The sequence below is a fragment of the Melanerpes formicivorus genome, unplaced genomic scaffold (genome assembly GCF_026170545.1).
Source record: "Melanerpes formicivorus ecotype bairdi unplaced genomic scaffold, bMelFor1.0.p_v2 SCAF_4, whole genome shotgun sequence".
NCBI classification, from domain to species: domain Eukaryota; kingdom Metazoa; phylum Chordata; class Aves; order Piciformes; family Picidae; genus Melanerpes; species Melanerpes formicivorus.
Window position 1 is genome coordinate 30,915,094 of NW_027142356.1, and position 8,107 is coordinate 30,923,200.

The window sequence follows — 8,107 nt, forward strand, 5'->3', positions numbered from 1 at the left end:
TAAAGATGTTTTCCAATCTTTGATTCTAACCTAACCTCAGTAAAGTTACGCAAAGCAATTTAATTGGTCATCCCAACTTTTATTTACAGAAACAAATATTTGGTTGTTATTACATCTACCATAGAATCATTAAATTTTAAAGATGTTTACCTGTCTAAACCTGATCCTTTGTATTTCCTTTAATGAAATCCATTTCTTGTCTGAATCTTCTATCTTTCACATCACTCCACTAAGCTACATTCCATCTGTGGAGCCTAAAAAGCCTTAATCATGCCTTCTAACAAATGTTATCACACTTACATAGCAAGGGATGCCCAGAGAGAAGACAAGAACATCTGAGAACTTCTACCATCTGTGCAACTCCCACTTGTGCTTATTCAAGAATCCTACCCCCAGTCTCGGTTCCTTCTTCTCCAAAGTGTTGTACATCCAATTGCACTTCCTTTTGTAGAGATAGGGATCTTTGCTGTCCTCTGTCTGCAACAGAAATGATGATTCTATACCACACAATTATGTTCAAAGGACATTACTAGGATCAAATAATTAGATGCTCATTTCATAATTAGAAAATTATTGAAATGAAGCTGTAGGTGGAATCACAGTGCCACTTGTAGTTGTGCAGTCTGATATAGGCTTTCAAAAGAGTCACATTTTTTCCACCCAAGGTCCCTACTTTCTTTATTGGGCAGAAGTGACCTTCTCTGAGGTGAAATCAAGGAGGAAAAAAAAACCATAGAATGCACTGACATGGAAGGGATCTCAAAAGGTCATTGTGTTCAACCTTCCTGCAGTAAACAGGGACATACTCAAATAGATCAGGGTTGCCAGAGCCCCAGCAAGTCTGACCTTCAATGTCTCCAGAGATGGGGCTTCCACCACTTCCAGGGCAACCTGTTCCAGTGTTCCGTCACCCTCATTGTGAAGAGCTTCTTGTGATATCCAACCTAAACCCACCCTGTTCCAGATTCAAATCACTGCCCTTTGTCTTACAACCACAGGCCCTTCTAAATAGTCCTACTTCAGCTTTCCTGTAGGTCTCCTTCAGATACTGAAATACAGCTTTAAGGTCTCCCTGGAGTCTTCTCTTTTCCAGGCTGAACAGACCCAACTTTGCCAGCCTCTCTTCATAGCAGAGGTGCTCCAGCCCTCTGATCATTGTGGCCTCCTCTGGATTTGCTACAGCAGTTCCATGTGCTTCTTGTGTTGGGGGGTCCCAGAGCTGGACACAGAACTCCAGGTAACTTCTCACCACAGCAGAGCAGAGTGGAAGAATCACCTCTCTTCTTTTCACAGAATCACAGAATCACCAAGGTTGGAAGAGACCTCAAAGATCATCAAGTCCAACCTGTCACCACAGACCTTTAGATGCAGCCCAGGACACCATTGGCCTTCTGGGCTGCAAGTCCCCACAAGGCTGCTGTTAATCTCATCATCCCCCAGCCTGGACTGACATGGAGGGTTGCCCCAACGTAGGTCTTGTGCTTTGCCTTGTGGAACCTCATGATATTCTCCTCTGCCTGCCTCTCCAGCCTGTCCAGGTGTCTCTGCATAACATTCTGTCCTTCAGTCTTATCAACCACACCACCTGGCTGATAAGAATGAAGTCCCAATATACATTTGTGAACTCTGAATGACATTCTGATTTTCTTTAGACAATGCACTGATGTACATCATCAAAAATTCCATTTTTTACTTTCTTGTCTCCAGGGTGTTACTTGGACAATGTGCAGTAAATAAAGGCCTGGAGGCAACACTGAAGTTTTTTATTAAGTCTGGCCTTAGACAACTTTCTTCTGTGTAATTCAATAAAAATACATTTTAATCTATTACAACATATTTCTTTATTTATTTACTTAATAGGTGTTTCTTCATTTGTGCTTCATTACATCATTTATTAATTTCTTTATTTGATTGATTCTAAATTGAAATGCAGTGGGGAAAAAAATCGATGTGAACATGTAATTAGATGGAAATCAAACATTGTGACAGATGAGACCCCACCTGGAGTCCTGTGTCCAGCTGTGGAGCCCCCAACATAAGGACCTGTTGAAACAGGGCAGAAGCATCTCTCCTGTGAAGGCAGGCTAAGAGAGCTGGGGATGTTCAACATGGAAGCAAGAAGGCTCCAGGGAGACCTTCTATCAGCCTCCCAGTATTGGAAGTGGGATCCAGAAGAACTGGAGAGGGGCTTTTGACAAAAGTGTGGAGTGACAGGCCAAGGGGTAATGGCTTCAAACTGGAAGCAGCTGGATTGAGATGAGACATGAGAGAAATTCTTCCCCAAGAGTGTGGTGAGACACTGGGACAGGTTGCCCAGAGAAGTTATGGAGACTTTCACCAGCCTCCAATTTCCTTCTCCACGGAACTCCTTTCCATCTTTTCTGATCCCTGCCTGCATTGATACTTAAGATTGCCCCTGCCCCACCTACAAGACTTAGCAATTTGCTTTGTTGAACTTCATGAGGTTAGTTTGGGTCCACCTGTCCAGCCTGTCCAGGTCCCTCTGGATGACATCCCTTGGCTCCAGTATCTCAACCTGACCACACAGCTTGGTGTCATCAGCAAACTTGCAGAGGGTGCTTCAGTTCCATTCTCATTGTCATCGTAGAATGGCTAAGATTGGAAAGGACCATAGAGATTACTTACTCCAACATCCCTGTCATGGCCAGGGATGCCTGTCTACTAGACATCACCATTAAAGATGTTAAACAGCAGTCCCAATACTCACCCCTGACAATGCCATTCGTCACTTGTCTACAGAACCACAGAATCACCAAGGTTGGAAGAGACCTCAAAGACCATCAAGTCCAACCTGTCACCACAGACCTCACGATTAAACCATGGCACCAAGTGCCACATCCAATCCCCTCTTGAACACCTCCAGGGATGATGACTCCACCACCTCCCTGGGCAGCTCATTTCAATGGCTAAAAGCTCTCTCAGTGAAGAACATTCTCCTCACCTAGAGCTTAAACTTCCCCTGGTGCAGCTTGAGACTGTGTCCTCTTGTTCTGGTGCTGGTTGCCTGGGAGAAGAGACCAACTCCCTGCTGTCTACAACCACCCTTCAGGTAGTTGTAGACAGCAGTAAGATCTCCCCTGAGCCTCCTCTTCTCCAGGCTAAACAATCCCAGCTCCCTCAGCCTCTCCTCATAGGGCTTGTGCTCAAGGACACTCCCCAGCCTCATTGCCCTTCTCTGGACATGTTCAAGAGTCTCAATGTCCTTCTTAAATTGAGGGGCCCAGAACTGGACACAGTACTCAAGGTGTGGCTTAACCAGTGCTGAGTACAGTGGCACAATGACTTTCCTGCTCCTGCTGACCACACTATTCTTGATGGATGCCTGGATGCCATTGGCCCTCTTGGCCACCTGGTACATTTATACATCAAACCACTGACCATCACTCTTTGAGTGACACCATCATTGAATAAATCAGTTTGATTTCCCCCCGCCCAGATTTAACCACAGCTTCAGACCTGGAAAGAAGGATTGAGGTAAAGCTCAGCAAAGTGAAAAGCAACTTTAAAAAAAAAAAAAGGGATATTTTATTTGAAGTGTCATGAAATCATGATGGTTGATGTTATCATTCTAACTTAGAACTTCCAGAGTAGTAATAATACCAAGTTAAGTCAATAACTTCTTCCAAGAATGACATGTTAGATGAAAGTCAGAGAAGTTTCCTTCTCATGCCTTCATTTTTAATGAAATTTTTGGAACTGTTGTAAATTAAATATCTCTTCTTCCAATGACTCTGGTAGTCTCCCTTGACAAAAAGACAATAAAAGTTTAGTAGGGGAAAAAAAAAAAAAAAACAACAAACCACCCAATGTTGTTAAAAGAAACCCCAAAAGTTAATGAATAAAAGATTAATAACTTAGTTAAAAAGTCAATTTCACTCAATGGTCTTGATGCACAGGTTGAAAATTGAAACTGGAACTCTCTCAGCTTTCTAAAATCTGGGTTGTTTTTTTCCTCATTTCTTGTTTATAAGATTTTAATTATATTTGTTCATAAAACCAAAGAAAAAAAAAACCTCCAAAACTCCCCTACCTTCAGCCTCTCTATTGCTCTTTCTATTTCTCTGTTAGAATCACAGAATCAACAAGGTTGGAAAAGACCTCAAAGGTCATCAAGTCCAACCTGTCACCACAGACCATGGCACTAAGTGTCACGTCCAATCCCCTCTTGAACACCTCCAGGGATGGTGACTCCACCATCTCCCTGGGCAGCACATTCTAATGGCTAACAACTCTCTCAGTAAAGAACTTTCTCCTCACCTCAAGCCTAAACTTCCCCTGGCACAGCTGAGACTGTGTCTCTTCTGATTCTGTCTCTTTAAACATCTCTAAGGTACTTGATAAAACAGTCTTCATGGAATGATTTATTCTACCATATGGATTTCATCCTCATGCCTAATCTAAATCCAAGATCTGGCCTCACCAGTGTCCAGTATAGGGGAATGATCACTTTCTTGGTGCTGCTGGTCACACTTGCTTATCCAGGCCAGGATGCTGTTGGCCTTCTTGGCCACCTAAGGACACCGCTCCAAAAAAAGCAAAATTAAGTGAAATTATCATTATTTGCATAAAGATACCCAAATCAATGGTACATTGCTTCAGTTTTCAACAAGGATTATGACATTGAAATCAGGAAAATCCTTCCTCATGAGGGTGGTGAGGCACTAGAACTGCTTGACTAGAGAAGTCATAGAGGCTCTGAGTCTGGAAGCGTTGAAAGCATGGTGGGGTCTTGAGAAAGCTGCTCTACTAGGAGGTGTCCCTGCTCAAGGCAGGAGGTGTGGAATTAGATGACATTGAAGGTCCCTTCCAACCTAAATGATGATGATGATGTGATTCTGTGATTCTATGATTCATGAAATGTCCTGTAATAGACATTTTTGATATTTAAATTAAAGGCTAGGATGGGACCAATCTTTTATCAGTGGTGCCCAGTGACAGGAGAAGGGGTAATAGGCACAAACTTGAATGTAAGAAGTTCCATCTAAACATGAGGTGGAAGTTCTTTAATTTATTGGCAATGAAGCCCTGTAACAGGCTTCTGAGAGAGATGATGGAGTCACCTCTGGAGATATTCAAAACCTACCTGGACATGCTTCTGTGTGACCTTCTTTAGGTGAACCTGCCTTGGTGGGGGGGTTGCTCTTGATGATTTTCAGAAGTCCCTTCCAAGTCCTCCCATTCTGTCATTCTATGATTCTAATTAAAAGCTTATTTAGTCAAAGCACCCCCATTGATTTCTTCATGCTTTGGACCAGGTTCTGTATCTTCACCCACCAACCAGCTGCTACAGCCTTCCAGCCTGATTACACTGTTAAACTTCTTTTTCTCTCTTATTTTTTTTTCAACATGATCTTCAAAGGCAAAGAAAGAGGTCTACTTTGGATTGCCCTGCCTGTTCTTTAATGTGCTTAGAGTGCAGTTATTACCTGCTGAGCTCTGGATGAGTTTTGGTTTGCTGAAGAACGACGTTTTAATCGTCTGGCAGAATGAATGAACAGGGAGATATGTCAGGCTTCTATCAGAAGATGAAAAATGTGGAAACTTATCAGCACTTCTCCTCATCCAGATGTATTGTAGGTCATAAACCCCCTCTCTCTATAGTACTTATTACTCTTCTAAAGGAAGGTAAAAATGTAATTATGCAAAGGATGATCACGAAGAAACTGCAACCCAGCTGAAACAGGTGTAAAAATCTGGTTGTCTGGGCATGGGGGAAAAGAAAAGAAAAAGAGGAAAGAGCAAAAGAGATAGGAGGAGAGAAAATTATTTCAAAGACAGGCTGTTCAACCTCATGAAGTTTAATAAGTACAAGTGCAGAGTCCTACATCTGGGGAGGAATAACAACAAGCACCAGTACAGGTTAGGGGCTGGCCTTCTGGAAAGCAACTCCACAGAGAAAGACCTTGGAGTGCTGGTGGACAAGAAGTTCTCCATGGAACACTAATGTGCTTTGTGACCAAGAGAACCAAAGGTATCCTAGGATGCATCAAGAAGGATGTGTGTGTCCAGCAGGTCTCAGGAGGTTCTTCTACCTCTCTACTCTGCCCTGAGGAGACCACATCTGGAATACTCTATCCAGTTTTGGGCTCCTCAGTTCAAGAAAGACAGAGACCTGCTGGACAGAATCCAACAGAGATCCATGAGCATGACTAGGGGACTTGAGCATCTCCCCTATGAAGAGAAACTGGGATCCCTGGGACTGTTTAATCTTGAGAAGACTGAGAGGGGATCTCATCAATAGGTATCTGAGGGGTGGGTGTCAAGTGGATGGGGCCAAGCTCTTTTCAGCGGCACACAGTAATAAGCCAAGGAACGACAGGTTCAAGCGTGAACATAGAAGATTTCACCTCAACATGAAGAGAAACTTCTTTACAGTGAGGGTGGCAGAACACTGGAACAGGCTGCCCAGGGAGGTTGTGGAGTTCTTCTCTGGAGACTTTCAAAACCCACCTGGGTGTATTCCTGTGCAGAATACCCTAAATGATCCTGCTTTGGCAGGGGGGTTGGACCTGACAATTTTCTGAGGTCCCAGTCCCTTCCAACCTCTAATATACTGTGATAGTGTGAAATTAGAAGTGGTTACAAATTCTCTTTTATTTGGAAGAATGAAGATGGCAGCGGAAAACATTTCAGAAATGTGGTGAGGATTGTGTCAGAATCAGAGAATGGTGAGGGTTGGAAGGGACCTCTGAAGATCATCCAATCCAACCCCACTGCCAAGGCAGGATCACCTCAAGAGGGTCACACAGGAACACATCCAGGTGGGTTTGGAATGTCTCCAGAGATGGAGACTCCACTACCTCCCTGGGCAGCCTATTACACAGCCTGACAACTCCTGCAGGAAAGTCTTTCCTAATATCTAACCTAAATCTGCCCCAGTGAAACTTGAGGCCATTTCCTTTTGCCCTGTCACTTGTTACTAGGAAGAAGAGACTAACATCCACCTCACTCCAGCCTCCTTTCAGGGAATTGCAGTGAGCCAGGAGTTTTCCCCTCGGCCTCCTCATTTCCAGACTAAACAACCACGGTTCTCTATGCTGCTCCTCACCAGACCTGTTTTCAAGACCCTTCACTAGCCTTATAGACCTTCTCTAGAGATGCTCCAACACCTCAATGTCTTTCTTAGAATGAAGGGAGCCTCCTTTTATTCAGACTAACGTGTTTATGTTTTAATCTAGGTCAGGGAAAGGTGCAGAGGTGCACCTCTTCACACATGCTTATTCTTCTTTACCATTGACAGTAGAAAGTAGAAAGTGAAAAGCCCATTTTTTTTGGTGGGGTCATAGTCATGACTCTGTGGTGGTCAGACAGGATTACAGAAAAAAAGGTCCTGGTTCTGCCCTGCACAGCTAAATAGAGGTTATAACAATGTGACTTGTAGAGATTCTACTTTTCATATGGAATGGAATGGTAAATCTAGCATAACAAAATACACAATTAAGTAGTTTAAATCATTGCAAAACAAAGCCAAATGGGACGCCCAAAAGGCAATCAACATATTGGTCCTACTCTTAATTACTGGGAGGGAACTGGGATTGTAGGGAACTTGGTCTACTCAAAATTACTGTGAAAGAAATGGAGTTTTTGAGTATGGAGAAGAGGAGGCTGAGGGGAGATCTCACTGTTTCTTGCCCTTCTTTGAAAGGAGTTTGGAGTGAGGTATGGGTTGATCTCTTCTCCTTAGTGTGAGGTGATAGAATGAGAGAAGATGGCTTCAAATTGTGCCCGGGGAGGATTGTTTTGATATTAGGAAAAATCTCTGTCCTGCAGGAGTAGTCAGGCATTGGAACAGGCTGCCCAGGGAAGGGATGGAGTCACCATCCCTGGAGGTGTTCAACAAATGCATGGACATGGCACCTGGGGTTTAATGGCCCTGATGATCTTAGGTTGTAGGTTGGACTCAATGATCTTAGAGGTCTTTTCTAACTGAAACAACTCTATGATTCTATTATGCTTTCCTCACCACTGTATTTATTTCCTTAATTTATTATAACTCTCTATTTCTGTGACCTTTATTTCAGGAGGAGAGCAATTATCATTTTTTATGAAGAAGACAGAAACATTAAAGCTCTCAAATAAGTGTGTG